The sequence below is a fragment of the Adiantum capillus-veneris genome, chromosome 21 (assembly GCF_014529385.1).
Source record: "Adiantum capillus-veneris isolate H3 chromosome 21, ASM1452938v2, whole genome shotgun sequence".
Lineage (NCBI taxonomy): Eukaryota > Viridiplantae > Streptophyta > Polypodiopsida > Polypodiales > Pteridaceae > Adiantum > Adiantum capillus-veneris.
The window spans coordinates 70,972,160-70,982,273 of NC_140951.1; positions in this window are offsets into that span (position 1 = coordinate 70,972,160).

The following is a 10,114-nucleotide window of genomic DNA, read 5'->3' on the forward strand; positions in this document are numbered from 1 at the left end:
TAAAAAAGATATTTTTTGGATAATTTTTGTAAATTTTTGGCAATTTTGGATTAATTTTCACTTAATTTTATTTTGAGCGCATTTGTGTCCTCCTTGGTCAAGTTTTGAGCGTTTTGCTATTTCCAGAGGCCGGGTTGTTAATTCTGTCTTCGTAAATCATGTTTTTGATAAAAACTAGTATTTTTGGTGTACTTATGCCTGTCAAAAATGTTTGATTGTGATTGTCGATGTTTTTTTGAGATTTTTAGAATTTTTTAGAAAGTTTTTGGATTTGTTTGGTAATTTTTTGGATTTTTGGGTGAATTTTAACATTTTTGGCTAATTTTTGAATTAAATTTGGCATTTTCGAGCATTTGAAAAATTTAAAACTGAAAGATTTTCTTTGATGCGAGCGTCGGCGGCGGCTGACCTCAACCTTGGGCGCACGTTCCGATAGATTTCGACGGTTGTGCGAACTTGGTGGTTAAATTTCGAGCTTCGGCTTTGGATAAAGTGAACCTATTTTTTCTCGAGCCCTACTTGCTCTCTTGTCTTTTTCTCTCTCTCTCCTCTGTTAACACTGGAAGCCACCAAGGGAGTGGACCCCTCTCTCTTGTCTCTCTCTCAACTATCCATGTCTCTTGGGATCTTGCTCTCTTGTCTTTTTCTCTCTCTCCTCTGTTGACACTCGAAGCCACCAAGGGAGTGGACCCCTCTCTCTTGTCTTTTTCTCTCTCTCCTCTGTTGACACTCGAAGCCACCAAGGGAGTGGACCCCTCTCTCTTGTCTTTTTCTCTCTCTCCTCTGTTGACACTCGAAGCCACCAAGGGAGTGGACCCCTCTCTCTTGTCTCTCTCTCAACTATCTTCGTCTCTTGGGATAGTTTTCTACGACATTCAAATACTCTTCTTCTTCTTCTTCCTCTGACTACTGCCAATCGTACTCTCTCTCCTTGTCTTATTACCCCACACATACACACACACACACACACGGCGCGCTACATCCTCTCTCTCTCTCCTCTTCGCTGCCCGCTGCACCAAACATCAATGCTATCGTGTACTCTCTCTACCCGCCATGTGGCGAGCAAAACACACACACCCACTCACTCTCTACCCGCTGCCCGTACTTACTCTCTTTCTCTCGCTCTGCCCTGCTACATGCCACGCCGCCAGTTGGCCTTCTCACTCTCTCTCTCTCTCTCTCTCTCTCTCTCTCTCTCTCTCTCTCTCTCTCTCTCTCTCTCTCTCTCTCTCTCTCTCGTTGACTCTCCTCTTCTCTGTCGCCTTGCACCTTAGCGCATCGCCCACCAGGCCCCACCTCCTTCCCTCTCCTGTACGCCACGATTAGCGTTGTTGTTGTCCAACTCCGCGCCATCACCAACATGCGTCACCAACAATAAGGTAAGCAGGTAATATCCTTAGAATTTTAACTTTTATTTTTTTAGATTTTTACTATTAGTTTGTTAATTAAAATAAATAACTAAAATAGGAAAATAAATTTTAAAATCCAAAAAAATTAAATCAATCAAAAAATCACAAAAAATAATAAAGAGTCAAAAAACCATTAGAAGAAAAGGGGGGAAGGGGGGGTTTTAATTACAAAATTATAGAACAATTCACCAAAAACTTTTTAAAAAAAACAAAAACTCCTTTAAAAAAAATTACACAGATAATTCACAAAAACTGTAGAAAATTCATACAAACTCATAAAAAATCCTTTAAAAATAAAAAATAGATAAGATAAATCACAAAAAAACTTTAAAATTCATAAAACACTTTAAAAATCTACAAAAATAAAAAAATTCACCAAAATTTTCAAAAAGATAAAAAAAATTATAAGTAATTATAAAAATATCAAAAAAATGTAGAAAATTCAAACTTTATAAATAATAATAAAAATAAAGAGAGAGGAGTCGAAAAAGAAAAAAAGGGAAAAAAAGCAAAAAAAACCGTTGAAAAGAATTCACGCATCACAAGAGCGAAAAAAACAGGCCGAGTAGCAACGAAAAAGCCAAAAATAGCCGAAAAAAGCAAGAAAAACTCAAAGTCATGAGCGGCAAAAAAGAAATCAAGCACAAAGCGAACCAAGTGTAGTTGAGAAATCAAAGAATGTAGAGAGCTGATCTACTAGGATACAATCACACGAAAAGTCAATTCAAACTGACTTTTTAGTAGAATTTGGCCGTTAGGGTAGTTTCACACGTGAAAATTGTGACTTGGGGCTGAAAACACCATATTTTGGGTGAAATTTAGCAAGTGCGAGTTGCAAAACTCATGAGAGTTTCAAATTTGGACCTAAAAATAGGGAAATCATCAACAAACAGTTGGTAATCATTCGAGCCGAGATTATCACAGTTCTAGCCCAGTTTTGGAAGGTGTTGCCACAATTCAGTCACGAAGCTAGAAGTGATCGTGCATGCGAGAAATTGGCTAGTGCAAGTAATTTCACTACAACTTGAGCCTCCAGTTGGACGAACAAGGACAAAAATCACGGTGGATTGCAGATTAGGCTACTCAAAGCCCATATTTTCATCATTTCAAAGACTGCAATCAATTCTGACACTGTCGCGCTAGAGCTAATCAACTCTTGTGAGTCTCAAGAGCAGTCAACTGCCAAAATTGCTTTGACACAAGCAGTTTTATCAAGTCGGAGTAGGAGAAATTCTGCTAATCAACACCAGGATCTGCTAAGAGACAGTTTTTATAGATTGAGCCAACATAGACTCACGTCAAGCCGAGAATTCAAGTACAGTAGAGCAAGCTAGTAGAAGTGGCAATATCAACACAAGTTCAAAAGAGCAGCTTCTACAACTATATGGCTACAATGGAGATAAATTTCTATATGCAGATTCAGAAGGCCATAGATACTTGATGAATAGCAAAAGCAACACAGAAGCCACGATCCTATTGATTACAGTAAAGCTAGATCTAGAAAACTCCCAGATGTTCACAAATTTCAGTGGAGCTAGGTATTGCAAGCTCAAAGACGAGGTGCAAATAAAGGTGCAAAAGATGGATCCAAGTGGTTATCCAGAAACTTGCAGAATCCAGCAAAGCATCCATTTAGTGCATATGCAATCAGGATCATTGTACATGGATTACTGTGGTTAGATGTATAGTCGAGAACCAGAAATGGAATAGATCAACCAATAGAAGCCAGTCTAATTGGAGAACCAAGCCAAAGATGGTACAATGGTCAAGATGGAGTAGTCTACAACTTGATGCTCAGTGTTCTAAACGAAGAAGTTGACAACTTGGCAAGCACAGAAGCAGAAACTTCTCAAGTAGAGCTTGACATGATAGAGCCAACTGAAATACCACCAATCATGGTGTATTGCTTAGATTGTGGACAAAAAGGTGGATATTTTTCTAAAAGTTGTCCAAGAAATCCAGACAACAGGGACACATCAACTGCTAAGCAAGGTACAGAGCATGGAAGTGACACGCATCCCCTTAATGAGTTTTGTCCAATGCCTCTCCCACCTAGAGTTAACCATCCCAATGAAGCAAGTTGTATCCAGATTTTATATAATCAAAAGTTTATTTTTTTGCCTGGCCTAAAAAAAAATCAAATTTAGGTAAGTTGCCTTGCAAAAATAAAATAAAATTTATGAATCATCTCTCTCTCTCTCTCTCTCTCTCTCTCTCTCTCTCTCTCCCCCCAAATTAAACATCCTTACTTCATAGTCTCAACCCAAGTAAAACCTTCTCTTATTAGAGCTCACTAAAAGAAAATTTTCCTCTCATGATGAAAGTAGTACTTGTTTTTATTTGTACTCTTATTGTATGCATAACCAAATTTTCTATAATTTGAATACTACAAGAATCATACAAAACTCTTAAAGATTTGACAATCTTCATTAATCAAAATACAGCATTAGTTATTAGTCTATGTTTCTTAGCAGGTAGAGGATCCCTTTTTACCCTATGACATTATTCCAGAATGGATGAGTAATCTATTTGGTGCTTAGGAGACTTAGCTACCGCAAGCATGTCTGCTCTTTAGTCCATATCATACTCCCAAAGTAGAGTGACCAGTTCTACATGGTGTTTGGGAGACGTCATCATTACAAACAAGATTCTAAGCATGCATACAACTTAACTTTGTGCACAATAAAAACAGAACTGGTCTTATAAAACAAAAACATTGTTCATTTTAAAAGCATTTACATTTGCTTACTCTAGTGTAGCATTGTAAGCATTGTCAAGGTTCATACTATCCTTAAGATGTGTTCCTTGCAACCATCTAGCATCTTCAAAAGGATAATTTTGGAGCTTAATAAGATATCGTCGGATAATCTTACCATGTCTTAGTACCTTGTCTTCATGTCGAAGGATGGATTCAGGCTAGAGCACCTCTTCCTGATCCTCGATCTCGGGCGGGTCCTCAATTATTGGTTCTCTTGGTGGCTCTCCTTTGTAAGGCTTAAGTAGGATCACATAAAAGCATTGTGTATGAGCCAATGATAATTTGAGCAACATTAGTTGATAGGACATCTTGTTGATTGGTTTTAGGATTTGAAAAGGACCATAGTAATTTTTTGCTAGCTTAGCATAATACTTTTGGTGGCACATAGGATTTTTTCTCGTTGTTTGCCTCAATCACCCTTGGGAAATTTGAGTAGGACCCAATCATTTTCCTTGAAAGTTAAAGACCTTCTATGCTTGTTAGCAACAGCTTTTTGTCTTTGCTGTGAGATGGATATAACCTCCTTAATATTTTGGGAAGATTCTCGTAGGTCTTGGCTATACTCATCAGCAACAACAAAGATCTTCCCATGTATCTTAAGTAGCAAGGGATTTTTTGGTCTTCCCTCAATGATTTGGAAGGGTGCCTTCTCTATACTAGTATGGACAATGTTATTGTACACATATTCTACAAGAGGACGGTACTTTCAGCATTGTGAGCATTGATCTACTTCCGTGACATAGATAAGCTCATTGTGAGCATTGATCAAGTTCTAAGCTCATTGTCTTTGGATTTGTTTGTCAAGAATTACCGTATACTAGTAATTATACATTATTTCCAAGTCTTTCACTCGGTCCCTTGTGTTTGCATTGTAGCCCACCATTTACGAGTGAACTTTTGGAGATACATAGCTACAGGGTGTATCTTAGATTGCTTAGTGAATCTCTCACCTCCAAAGGTAGCATCAAACTATATGATGAATTTGAGTACCTTATACCTATGGCCATAAGTGCCATCCTAGGAAAGGTAGGTGATGCTCTTGCCACCTTCCTCGAACGTTTAAAGTTTGTGAAGTGAATCCAAAGTATGGGAGTAAGAACGTAGAGTTTTAGACTCTTTTTGGGATTTTCAAAGAAGCATATAAATATTCTAGGTCCTCATGTCCATCCGCTTGCCCTTCTACCCACATTGCCTCTCGTTCCCACCCATTGTCATAAGTTGTATTTTGTCGTTTTGAGTCATAAATTCATATGAGGTCTTAGGAAAAATTTCCATGCACTTATAAAGGAGATATAAACTGGAATTTATCTTTTGACTCTTTCTAGCCATGAGTACACTTCATTGCATACCTCATTGTCCTTCGACATGTGCTTTCTTGCACTTTCTCTCTTTGTCATTTTTAGAGAGATAGAAATGCCGTGGTAATTCTAAAAATACATCAAAATTGAATTTTGATGATAGTGTCACTTCAGCCATTTCAAACATGTTAAGAAATTGTTTGTACACTCTCTGTGATCTTGGTAATTCTTGAATGATCATTGTGTATGTTCTATGGATAATGGTCAACACAGGAGATTTGATGTCTTTGAACGACTATCCACTCGAATGGACTTAGAAGAAGAGGTTTATTATTAATGCCTAATTTCACATATATATGGATTGATTTAGTATCATTTGCATTATTAGGCTGTTTTTTAGCTTAAGTAAAACGATTTGTGTGCATTTTTCTTACTTTCTATTTGCAATCACAAGCCCAAATTTATTTTCTAAGAAAACCATATGGGCTTAGACTATGACAATAATGATATGTCGTTCAAAATCAAAGCATTGTGTGGGCCAACCCTCTTTATGCGTAGGGGAGGATTGTGAGTTCCTCCACCTACTTACGTGTAAGGGGAGATTTTCTTTTTGCGTGCCTTATTCTTTGTGATCTTTGAGGGGAGGATCGTGTAGTGCTTGCAACAAATTCACAAAGCCACAACGATAAGAAGAAACTTTTGCTGCATCTAGCATGAATGCCCTCTTCACCTCATGTGCTTATGTGTAAGTCTAATCATGTGCTCATGTATTGTGAAAGTTGAGTTGGAACGAGAGTCAACCTGATGATTTGTAAGGCTTAGAATAAGCCACCTATTCTTCTATGTATGTATGCCATCTACTGTGCTTTCTTCTAACTCTACAAAAGAGCAACCAATGCATATACTTTCTAGTGCACAACAATCATCTTATGTTGCAATCATGCTTACTTTTGTGCATTGAGCCTTGCTCAATTAGTTGTAATCTATTGTCATTAAGTTATGAATGGATCATTGGCATATCTAATAGCTTAGCAATTCCTAATTTAATTAGATCCTACGTATTCTTCCTAAGCTAGAAGACATTGGAACTCTCTAGCCATTGCGATTCTGATTTGAATTCCCATAAATAGAATATTTGCATTTGCACTAAATCATCTTGACAATCTCTTAGTTTGATACCTTAGAAATGGGATACATGTCATATCGGTGCCACTACCTACATGAATGGAATTAGAAGGAGGGGCTCTTGATTAATGCTCAATTTCACATATCCATGGAGTAATCCAGTGCCACTTTTGTGCATTATTAGGCTAATTTTTAGCTTAATTTCTATAATTTTGTGTGCACTTAGCTTGATTTCTATCTGTGATCATGAGCCCCTCATTAATTGCTTGAGTATGTTTTAATAGCTCTTAATCAAGCTATAATTGGAGTCCTCAATCTTAAAAAATAGAGCTGACTAGCCTTCTTAAGCACTCTCTCAAAGAAAGTATATGTCGTTTTGTGTACCCATAACATTTTGCATGCCAATCCAGTGATGCTCACAAAGAAAGAAGTAAGCGTAGGAGTATTCGTTCTAGAGATGCTTGTTGAGGAAGAGAGAGAGAGAGTGTACATTACATATGAGAGAGAGAGAGAAGCGACTTGGCAGAGAAGAATGTGTTTTGATGACTTTCACAAATATCTTCTCATCAAGATTTGTAGTGCTTGTTAAGCAAGGCCCAATGTACAAAAGTAAGCACGATTGCAACATAAGCTGATTATTATGCTCTAGAAAGTGTATGCATTGGTTGCTCTTTTGTAGAGTTAGAAGAAAGCACAGTAGATGACATACATACATAGAAGAATAGGTGGCTTATTCTAAGCCTTACACATCATCGGGTTGACTCTCATTCTAGCTCAACTTTCACAATACATCACATGATTAGACTTATTAGGCTTACACATAAGCACATGAGGTGAAGAAGGCATTCACACTAGATGCAACAAAAATTGCTTCTAATGGTTGTGGCTTTGTGAATTTGTTGCAAGCACTACACGATCCTCTTCTCAAAGATCACAAAGGGTGAGGCACGCAAAACACAAATCTCCCCTTAAACGCAAGTACGTGGAGGAACTCACAATCCTCCCCTACGCACAAAGAGGGTTGGTCCACACAATGCTTTGTTTTTTAACGACATATCATTGTTGTCATAGTATAAGCCCACATGGTTTTCTTAGCAAATAAACTTGGGCATGTGATTGCAAATAGAAAGCAAGAAATATGCACACCAATTGTTTTAATTAAGCTAAAAAATAGCCTAATAATGCAAGTGACACTAAATTTCCATAGATATGTGAAATTGGGCATTAATAATGAACCTCTTCTTCTAAGTCCATTTGAGTGGATAGTGGTTCAAAGATATCAAAAGGAGAGATTGTCAAGGTGACTATTGCCAAAGCTAACGTGCAATGCATCGGAATTTGAAATCATGATCGCAATGGCTAGAGAGTGCCAGTGTGATCTAGCTTAGGGATAATTCTTAAGATTTAATTAGATTAGGAATCACTAATCTACACTATGCTCAAATACTACTTGATATGTATTAGGGTGGATAGGCCAATGATCCATTCATAACTTGATGATAATAGATTACAAATAAACTAGGAATTAATCATGGCCTAATGAACACAATAAATATTGTTGTAAAAATAAACTAGGACTTAATCATGGCCTAATGCACAAAGTAAATATGGTTGTAAAGTAAGTTTGTGCGTTCGAGAGTGTGTACATTGACTAATCTTTTGTAAGAAAGCACAATAGATGGCATATATGCATAGAATTTTAGGTGGCTTACTCTAAGCCTTACACATCGTTAAGAAAGTTTAATGATTATGCACTAGAGAGTGTGTATATTGACTACTCTTTTGTAAGAAATCATAATAGATGGCATATATGCATAGCAGTTTAGGTGGCTTACTCTAAGCCTTACACATTGTTAGGTTGACTCTACTTTCCAACTCGCCTTTCACATAGGATACATCATATGGTTAGCCTTATTAGGCTTACACATAAGCACATATTGGCTACCACACTGACAGGAGCAACCAATTGAAGATCATATGGCACCTTGGTTTTGTAAAATTTCCCATTTTATATGGCATTGGCCACTTAATTTTGTCATCTCACTTTGTAATTTCTTATTTGTATAGATGTACACATGAGCCATATTTGTTTAGTCAGGGCTACAAGCTTCTAGTTTGTAATTATTAAATTTATTTCGGTACTGAGATTCCCAAGTTGTTGAGCCAAGTTGGCCTAGGACCAAATTCCATACTTTCGGCCAAGTATAAAGGTCATTTATGTAACCTTTAAACACAAGTTCTAAGGAGATAATCTTTCCGATGTACGATTGTTGAGCCATGTGTGTCTCAATGGATCTTATTAGCACATCTCTTCCACATGTGAGATTGCACTTCAATTCCAAGAAGTGCTAGATGTTGTTAGGTGAAGGCTCTTCTTTTATTGACATAAGTATCTTGTGTTATTTCTAAATTTTTTCTGAAACTCCCTACGCGTTGTTTGGTGTCATGTCATGAGTTTTAATCATCCACTTGATAAAGTGTCAGTTGTCGTAGGTAGGACTCTTCATTCCTAAGCCATTGGATACCTTAAACTCTCATTTAGACATGCTAAAATTAGGATTAAATTCTAGTATCATTTTTGTGATGTCGCTTGGTGATTCTAACACCATAGGAATAGCTTATCTAGTCTTATTTACCATCCTTGTAAGTTTGGTTGTAGTCGAGTATCATTTGATAGGTGAAATGCTTGAGATCAACTTCTGCTCATAGTTTAGCTTTTGATGATTTGGTGATCATTTGAGAGAGTTTGATGGTAGTGCACATCAATATTATTTTTCAAGAGCCTGATAAGCGCTTATTGCTTCCATGCCCTAGCCGGGTCTACTGTGTCCTTTGTATTGACATTAATGTACAAAGCTCTCACTATGTTTGCAATAAGATTAGAGCAGAGCTAGGAAACCATTTAACACAGTGCCATTTCCCGGGACATAGTCACCTAGTGAAAGATATTCATAGGCATCATCTCTTGAAAACTTCCTCCTCTAGATCACTCTAGAGTAATCTTTACTTTTACCACATATGTAGCCATTCAGTTGGTTCTTTGTGTTTGGGGATTTGGTAGCACTGAGAGTTGGTTAAAGACAATTAGAAAAGATATAGACCGGGGGGATAAACGCTCTTGGCTAAGGAAAAGGGATATTCACTGGGTCTTAGTGTAAAAATTTGTTAGTTTTGTTGATTTGGACATCTCTTTCTATTTTCAATTGTTGCATAGGAGTGGGGCAGGCAATAACTCCAGTAGAGGTGTTGACCACCTTTGATTTAAACCTTTGTCACCAAACTTAGACAAAGTACATTTCAACAAATTATTCTAAGTGTGTGTCTTTAAAGTGTGTTAAGAATGATTGCTAGAGATTTATGTAGGACATACTTGCAAAATCATTATCTGGATGCATGAAAACCATCAGAAATGAGAAATAAAAAAATTTGTACTAATGTTTAGGAATCACGATACTAAATAAGTATGGTGAAGCTTGGACTCTATAGATTGCTTATATATTTTTCATACCAAATTTGGGATAATT